Below are 10,173 nucleotides of genomic sequence, written 5' to 3'. Positions count from 1 at the left end.
ATTACCTGTTAAAGGATCTAATACCCATTAAACGGTTTCATGATAAGAGAGTCTATGAGTTTTTATGATAACAAACACTATAAGATGTATTATGGTTTTTAACAAAGCTACTTTATGTGCAAACATAAACATAAGCACTCTAGACAGTTTATTAAGATTAAACCTATTAGTCAGTCTTGAAGTATTAAAACTGTTAAACAATCTCTCTCAGAGTTAAGCTTGTTACATGGTCACCGGGTTCAAATGAGTAAAATCAAATTTTACAGTTTAATATCTTAGATGGTCTTTGGATGCTCAAACATGCTAAATGATTCCAAAGAACAAGACAAGTTAGAAGAAATAGTTACCATGAACCTCTTAGACGATCAATTCATTTTCTGCATGTCAAACTATCATGTTCTCTTCTACACATTAGACGATCTAATGTATCAGAAAGTGTTTGAACTCAATATTAGTGTTCTAAGAATTATTTCTAACACTAGTTGAATATTTTAGAGCCTCATTTGAAAATATTAAATCAGATAAGACAAAGTTTTTATGAGAACAATTGATTATGTTTTCTAGAGAATTTTCGTATTATGAACATAAAATAGAGCATATTGAAAAAATGCATATCTTGATTGTCTTGATTATTTTTGAATGAAATATATATTTTAGGATGGTTATAAAGTATTTTATATACTAATACACTTCACTGGTAAAAATGAAATCAGTATTAGAGAGTTTTCAAAATACAATGTTAAACTAGAATGTTTTCAAAAAACAAAGGTATATTCAACTATAGTGTTAATGCATTTTTCAAAATTATATTTTGATGAAATAAATATATGTTAAAGTTTGATATTCTTCAACATTTAAAACTTATACAAACTTATAAGGTTTTTGAAAATATATTACCAGTAAAAATTTTATAATAGAAGGTTTTTATAATTTATGATTATGAAAATAAAAGAATATTATCTAGTGACTCCCATGCTTTCTAATGATGATTATTATTGATATGATGTTTATTCTTTTTTTAGAAATTGCTAACAAAAGTGAAGATGTGAAGTTAGATCAAATCACGTGTTTCCATATAGAGCGTCTAAAGGAAAAACAAAGGTGCTACAATAGGTAATTTGTGCAGACTTTGATTATAATAGAATTAATCTTTAACATTCAAATATTTGCATGTAAAGAAACATTTCAAATTCAAAATGCGTGATATTAATTGGTTAAGATATGCAAAGATATCATCAGAGCAGAAGTAGTCTTATATAGCCTCTAATGACAATAAGGTGTTAAAGTGTAAATTCGAATAGATTTAAAGTTAAATGGATTAAAAACGTCAATGTTCAAATTCATAAAAAGATAGAAAGTATTCAAATTACAACACGCATTCAAGATGTGCAAGAAATCATCAAAGCAAAAGTTTTCATATGGAGCGTCTAACGTCTATGTGATGAAGTGCAATGCACAATCTTCAACAATCATCTTCTGCAAGCTATATAAAGACCATGAAGATGAAAAAGAAAAATATAGAAACAATACAAAAGAACAACAAGAGAAATGCAAGTTTGTGAGAACGTGAAAGAAAGTTTTATTTGTACAAAATTATATATGCTACATAGAGTGATGCAAATTGGCTCGGTCCTTAGACGTTCCAAGCATAATGATGCATGGAGTTTGCAGTTTTGTAGCGAAGTTGAATGATGAATGGAATTTACCATGGATATATGAAGTGTGTATGGATTCACACATAGAACAAAAAGAGGTTGAGCTAACTTCTTGATGCTTCTAAGATAGTTCACATGGGACTCTAACAAGGAATAAAGTGAGACACAAAAGTAATTGAAATATGAATTGTGCAGAGTTTCTTTATTCTCATTCAAGGTCTGAATATTACACGGAGATGAACCTTATTAATAGGGAAAATTGGATCAAGTAGTGTGCTAAGAAAGCTATCGAAACCCTAGATTGCATGACAAGTTAGAGTTTATAGGAGCTATTGTATGAACTTTCTAACCCTAGGTCTAAGTGCATATTCTTCCAATTCTATGCATGACTTAGAATACAAAGCTTAAAACTGAAAATCCTATTATACTATTTACAATTTCTAAAGGGCTAAGAGAAAGAATGTCTTCAATTGTGAATTATTCTCTTCTCTTATCTTAGCCAGAGTTGTGGTGGTTGGATATGGTTGGATGATCCTCCATCACAAAGTGTCTAATTAGTTGGGTTGTGTGTTAAACTTTGTAAATTCTTCACTCTGCGAAGTATACTCTGTGAGCTTTGATTGCAAATTTCTTCTCATACACACCTTCAATTCATTCCAATTCAAAATTTCTGATTTTCTATCAATCCTAACATCATTTTGCCTTTGTTTCCACCAAGACATGGCATGTTCTTGAAAACCTAAGGTAACCATGGATTATCTTCTAAAATATTTCACTTGGTGGTTTTCAAAATTTTCATAAACCATTGTCTCCCTTTCTAAATATGCCTCAATATTTTTATTTCCATCAAAAGAGGGAAGGTACAAATCAGGCTCTATAGAATAAGGGGAATTTTTAGGCTTATAATGATGCTTAAGAGGTGGTTGATAGGAATGAATATAGTAAGGATTGCTACACACCCTTTTTTTCTCTTTGGCAGTAAAGGTCCCTATAATTTTCTTGTTTTTTTATTTGAACCCTCTCTGTATTTGCCCCTAAGTTTTTCTTAAATTCTCATTATCTGAGAAAACATGTCCCTTATATAATCTATAATTTCTTTCTTATTTTAATCTCTTGCAAATTCTCCCTTATGATCACTCTGACTCATGCACACAAGAATAATGAAGAGAATGATCACTTATTGTTGAATAAAAAAAATCACAATGGTTTGATTCATCAGAGAGTAATAAAAAAATTCACAAATGGTTTTCAAGGTTGGAAGTTTCTTACAAGGTCAAAAGGTTAAATTTTTTCTGAGTTCTCTATGAAAAAAGAGAGGTGAGTCACTAGGACCGCTTAAGAACCAAGTTTTTCCTACCTAGAGATTTTTCAAATATCTTTAACAAATCTTCCTCAAAAGAAACTTCAAAAAAAAAATTCCTATTTGTGTGTATGCAAGAGTCATAGATGTTGAAATAAGGGGAAGTTAAGTTCAACAGAGGGTGAATTGTACATAAAAAAATTCATAAATAATTGTTTACAACAATTCAAAAAGAATCCTAACAGATTATTTTCCAAAACAACATATTGATTTTGTAGTTGAAATGCACATGTTCTTACAACTTATCTGAGACTGAATATCCCATACCGAATTGCTCCTACCTGTTCATGCTTGCCACTATTTCATCTGATGTTCGAGAGGGTGGGGTACCTGCAAAGATACTTCGACACTCAAGTCAGTGGGGGTTTCTTTTAGTAATTCAGTTCAGAGTTATGTTCTAACCCCAAGATGAGAGATAGCATCGCTAGGGTCAATCATCGCATCCGAGGTATTATCCGCTTTGGAGGTTGGTGCTCCGTCACGGTTTTGAACTTAAAAGGTGCCTCAGAGGGTTGAAGGAGGAAAGAGTTTATAAAATGTCTTTAGTCTCGACTCTTGAGCGATGTGAGACTATATTGGTGGTACCGAAACAACACTAATACAAAAAATCAATATGTTTAAACTCTTCTAAATCAATAAACCGATCTTAGAAAATGATCTTCTAAATCAGTGAAAAGATCTAAATCTGTTTTAAAAGAAACAAATATATGAATTAATTTCAACACGTTATTTTTTGAATTAAAATATTGTTTTTATGATCAAGAATTACTGGAAAGAGATTTTTACAAATTATATGATAAATGCAAAATTCATAAGTATTTGTACCGTTCTATCGTGATCGGGTTAGGACCCGATCGTGTAGATCTTGTCTCTTCAGCCCAATAGGTCAGGCCCAATAGAGATTGTACAATTTAAAGAGGTCGAGTTTGACAAATAGTAAGTACATGAAACGTTGCGCGCTAAGGTAACGAAAAATAGAAAACAACTTAATATTTGATACATCTGAGTTAGTTAATTATGTTCTCTCTTTTAGCCCAAGTTTAATAAAAACCAGAGACGATATAATGACAATTTATGATGTTGTTACAAATTCCTGAAGAAGGACCGATGAGTGTTATAAAAGGGCCCTGAGACCCTGAACAACGTAGGATTATTCTGTGTTAGAATTATAGGCCTTAAACAAGAGGGGGAGAATTGTTTAATGAAAGATTTTCGAAAGTGCCAAGAATGAATATTAATGCAGAATTACTGAAGAAGCAATTAGATCAGCCAAACAACAAAACTGTTTTAATTTGATTCCAAAAAATCAATCGGTTGTTTATGCGAATCAACCGATTGTTTTTATCAGCACTTTGCAAAATCACATATCAAACAATTTTAATAGGAGTGAGGGATAGAAAGATTCAACACACAAGGATTATACTGGTTCACTCTTAACCTAAGCTACATTCAGTCCCCAGAAACCCCTGGGTATTTCACTAAGAAATCAAACACAGATTACACAACACAAGCACCAAAGAGGTGATCTTGAACCTTTCAAGAACACTCACCCTCTTTGAAACACAACCACTACAGGTCAGAACACCCTCTGACTGTAGACTCCAGTATCTTACACTTTTACAAATATGAATTAAAAAACAACAAAGAATAGGAAGGATCACACCTGATACACAACGAATACAACAGATCCTATTCCACTCTTAACCAATGCAAAGCTTTAAGCAATCTTGCAATCTTTGAAAAACCTTTTGATCTTTTGTAATCTGATCTCTCTCTTTAATTAGAGATTTAAAAACCATTCATAAAGCCTAAAAAATAGTCGTTTTAGTCTTTCAATTAGGGACCAAAATAGATTTGAATAAGGAACTAAGCACACAAAGTGTTGAACAAATCCATCAGGAATGGGCCAAGTACTTTCTACAACTTAGAAATCAATACATTCAATGATTTGTAACTTTCTAACATATGTACATTTTCACTAGATGTAATTATACAATTTTGATTAGTTTCAATTGCCCATCTTTATATTTCTCTATATATACAAATCAATATGGCAGGTATTCTGGCTTTATTAAATTTACAGGTTTATAAATTTTGGGAAAAAGCACAATTTGTTAAATTTATAAAAAAATGGCACATTTTACACCAGTTAATACATTAATCGGTGTAATATGGGGGCTCAATTCATTAAAAAAAAAGTGCTCCAGAGGCACATATTACATCGGTTGTTACCTTAACTGGTGTAATATGTGCCTCACACTTTGCACATATTAAGCCCCTAAATAACATTGATTGGCTCTAATAATCGGTGTAATATGGGGCTACATATAACATTGGTTGCTTAACCGATGTTATATCTAATTGACATTTTATAACGTCCACATCTACATCAGTGAAAGGACCGATGTAAAATGCCTCATAAAATTGGTGTAAAATGTCTTTTTTGCACTAGTGCTTGTGCTTACTTAATATCAGTAAAAAATTCAACACAAAACTACATGAGATCACTTGATGGTGATCATTATTACTCTTTCTCACTTTGATATTTCTTTCAGCACTCTCACCTCACTAGGTTGGGTCTCACATTGTGTGTTGTTATTGTGTTAGTCCATGTTCATGCATCCTAATTCTTTCAATTTAGTGATCTATTGGTCTCTGATAACAACTCCCTAAAGGTGAAATTACTGAATTCTTTGCCATTTTAGTCCTAATTATTGCTCCGCCCAATAACTAACACTAGATACAATTGAAAATAGTTATCATTCATGAGTTTTGTTCATCATACAAAAGAAAATCTAGTACTATTTCTCAAAACAAGAATTGAAAAATGAAGTTTAAAACAAACATGAAATCAATAAAACTTAAATTGACAACTAAAATTCTACAAACTTAAAAGTAAAATAGTAGTTTAAATATAAAAAAATAAACAATTATCTACCTCAGTCTCTTCCTCCAAATCATCTTCAGACTTGTCAAATAACTTTTTATCCTCGGTCTCATAAAAGTTAGCTTCCTCCACTCCATGTGTTATTTTAGATGGTATTGACTGTTTGGGGGAGGTGCAACTCGTTCATATTGTTTTGGTTCAGATCCAACAATTTGAGATGGACCTACACCATCTATTTGTTCATTCTCTTCAGGTTTAGTAGCACCTTCAATATTTTAAGTGTTTGGCCTATCCCCAAGGCATACTAAAAATCTTCCGAATTCATTTGAAAAAATTAGCGAGAATGGATGTTGGTGTTGATGTCTATACATATAAATGTATCAAACAAGGTGGTGTAAGCTTTATGATTCACTACTAGCTACTGTTCGACATGAGACAATTATGTTCTAATTTCTTCAGAATGTAAAATATATTGATATTGCTCATTTGTTCTTAGATCTATTTGTGGTCTAGAGAAGTATGACTTGTTCTTGGTGTTGGCTCTTACCTTATACTATAGTTAAGGGATTTATATAGTGTGTCACAATATATGATTTGTCCAATGGAAGTCTCAACCTCTTCATGGGATGATTAGGGATTTCAACCCTTTTTTCCTTGCACAATCCATTTATCATACCTGGGAATCTGAGGGGCTTAGTAGTACCCCTAACAGTGGATTAGGATAAAACAAATGTATGCATTTCATTCAAAATGATTTCAGCTATATCTACCACCACCTTTTGAATTAGAAAGGGGGATAATTTTGCCTTGTCTAGGTTGACATCACACACATGTGTGCTAGGAAAAATCTTAGCAAAAAGGAATGTGTCCCAAATTTGGGAGAAGGTCTTCATGTTTGCTTTCAATATTTTTCGAGGTTTCCCTAATCTTCCCAACTCAAAGTTCTTTCCAAATATGCAAAAATGCTTTGCCACTTTGTTAGGAAGAATATTTTTTTTTTAATCCTCTTAAAGTCTCTAACTTCTTCCTTTGTCTATTATAGTTATGTTTGCAAATACTTACATCTTTGTCATAATCAATTTTTAACTCTATGACCCAAGAGATTCTAGCAACATCATTAGGCTTTAATAGATAAGCATTTGCATAAAATTCTCTCACAATTTTCTCGTTCAAATTGGAAGTTAGGTTGGCTAGTATGCTCCAATTATTTCTTGAGATCTCTTTAATGAATTCCTCATACTCATCAAGGAGTAATTCCACTATCTTCTCAGGAAGGATGGCTTTTGATTCCAGTTGCACAAAGTTGTGCTACTTGGCTCTTGTTAAGAAGTTGTTTCCTTCTTATTTATCCCCTATACTAAAATAGGTTGGATTTCTTTTGCCTCTCTTGGTGTAGATGGTGGTGATTATCTGTTAAAGCATTAAACTCAAAGTTGTCATTAGTTTTGTTTTGAAAATTTGAATGACCGATAATTATTACCTTTAATTTTGGTTTTATATGTCAGTTATACTATGATTTTAAATGTAATTTATAGTACAATTGTTATAAGAGAACATGTAGAATTTGAAAAGTCTATTGTGAGACTATTTATAGAGATGGTATTCTTATTTGAAAAGGAGCAGTAAAATAAAATATATTTTATGCTCACAAATTGGTATCAGAGTTATGCCAATATAACCAATAATTTTCACTAGCTTGACAACATTCCATTTAGTGTCTTTTATCAAATCATAACCACTATTTTCAAGTACAACATATGAACAAAGTTTCTTATTGCCACAAAAAAAATTATTGAACCCCGTAGTCAGATTGTTTGAAGTATTTCCTACACTCTCATCAATAATAACAAAAGATGACAGATACTTGTCATTGGCCTTTGGTTCATTGGCCTTTGGTTCTGCCCTCAACTTCTTGATAGCTTCAAGGACATTTGTAAATTTATAAGGGGCTTCTAATTTGGGTCGCAATTCATTCACCTTTTCTTTTTGTTCCAAAAGCAACAAATGAGATTATTTTACTTGATTGACTCTAATTTCTTTGTATTTCTCCATATCAACATATTTTTCTTTCAATTTTGTAAACCTTCTTTCCAGGTTACCTAGTTTTGCTTCAACACTTTCTAATTGAGATACCAGGACACTTATTTCATTTAAAAGACTGTGCTTTTTCATTATTCAATAAATTGTAAAATTCTTCCAAGCTATTTGATTTTGCGCTTAAACCTTTCAAGCTCGATTTTTTCATCACAAAGGAACTTCTCCTACAATGTATTCTTTAAGTTTGAACATTCAATTCTTTTTCAAAATTTCGTCACAGTTTTTCCATTTGCTTTAGCTGCTGCCACTACTTCTACCCAACGTGTAACATAATCCACAACTAATAAGATATATTAATTAGAGAATGAAATGAGAAAAGGTCCAACAAAGTCAATACCCCAATAATCAAATGCTTTTACTTCTATAATATTGTTCATAGGCATCTCACGTCTCCTAGAAACTCCCATTGATCTATGGCATTCATCACATAAGCATGTGCATATTTGAATATAGTTGGCTAGTAAAACTTAGATTGCAACACCTTAGTTGCAGTTCTTTCTCCATTGAAGTGACCACCATATGGAGACTTATGACAATGCCACAAGATACTTATCAACACCTATTTTGAAAATATATGGATCATCTTAGATATATTGTTTAATGTCTCTAAATAAATTTTTCCTTTGGTGCCAATCATATTCTTCATGAACTACTCTTGTGGTTTTGAAGTTTGCTAAGCCTACAAACTAAGGTCTTTCCTAAACTATTAACAACTTTTCATTAGGGAATTTCTCCTAGATTTCTACTTCCTTTGTGGTAACCTCTTCATTCACAAGTCTTGAGAGGTGGCTTGCAACCAATTTTTCACATCCTTTTTTGTCTGTAATTTCTATATTGAATTCCTGCAATAAAAGCACCCATCTTATCAGTCTAGGTTTAGAATCAGGTTTGTTCAACGAGTATTTTATTGTAGCATGATCAATATATATTGTTACTTTTTATCCAATCAAATAAGATCTAATTTTTTTCAATGCATACACTATAGCCAGTAATTATTTTTAGTTGTTGCATAATTTATTTGTTTTTCATTTAAAATTTTACTATCATAGTATATGACACGAAAAAATCTTGATCTTCTTTGTCCCAACATGGCCCCAAATGTATAATCACTAGCATCAAACTAGTTCAAAATCATTAGTCCAATCTGATGTAGTGATCATAGGGGTTGAAATCAATTTTTGTTTTAATAATTCAAAAGCATGCAAACATTCTTCATCAAAATTAAAAGGTGCATCTTTATTTAGGAGGTTGCTGATTGGTTTAGCAATCTTTAAAAAATCTTTGATGAATTATCTGTAAAATCCTACATGTCCCAAAGTTGCTAATGCCTTTGACATTTATTAGTGGTGGAAGCTTTTTAATAATCTCTACTTTGGCCTAGTCCACCTCTATGCCTTTTGGTGAAACTTTGCCCTGAGAAAATACCTTATATAACCATGACATGACACTTCTCCCAATTAAACATCATATTGGTATCACTACATCTCTTTAAGACCGCATCTAAATTCTCGAGGCACTCATCAAATGAAGGTCTAAAAACTAAAATATCATCCATGAAAACCTCAATACATTTCTCCTCCATGTTTGAAAATATGGTCAACATGCATCTTTGAAATGTGGTTGGTGCATTGTACAAACCAAAAGTAATTTTTTTGTTAGCAAAAAACTCCAAATGGACAAGTGAAGGCAATCTTTTCTTGATCTATTGGATCTACTACAATTTGCTTATAACATGAGTAGCCATCCAAAAAATAGTAGAAAGCTTGTCCAACAAGTCTCTTAAGCACTTGATCCATAAAAGGGTAAAGGAAAGTGATCTTTATGGGTTGCTTGAATAAACTTTTTGTAATCAATGCATTGGAGAAGTATTGATAGCATGCAGTTGTTGAGGCAACTTAAACATCTTCTTGATTAATTTACTGTGTCAACTTTTTTTCTAAGCCAAGATTGCATAAGTGGTATTGAGATCAAACATTCCATTCCTCTAAACAACTTGTCTATCACGCTACACTTGGTAGTCTGTTGATGTTAGGACATTAATGATTCTTGTTGCTTATTCTGCATATACAACCATCATAGTTCCTCTAACTTCTACATCCAATCATCTTAATGTCAGGTCTCAAGTCATTGTGAAAAAATACTATGTTGGAGGATATCTTCAAATCCAATGGTTT

This window comes from Phaseolus vulgaris, chromosome 4, assembly GCF_051622355.1.
Source record: "Phaseolus vulgaris cultivar YP4 chromosome 4, ASM5162235v1, whole genome shotgun sequence".
Lineage (NCBI taxonomy): Eukaryota > Viridiplantae > Streptophyta > Magnoliopsida > Fabales > Fabaceae > Phaseolus > Phaseolus vulgaris.
The sequence above is the reverse complement of the archived record's forward strand: the minus strand, read 5'-3'. Positions refer to the sequence as shown.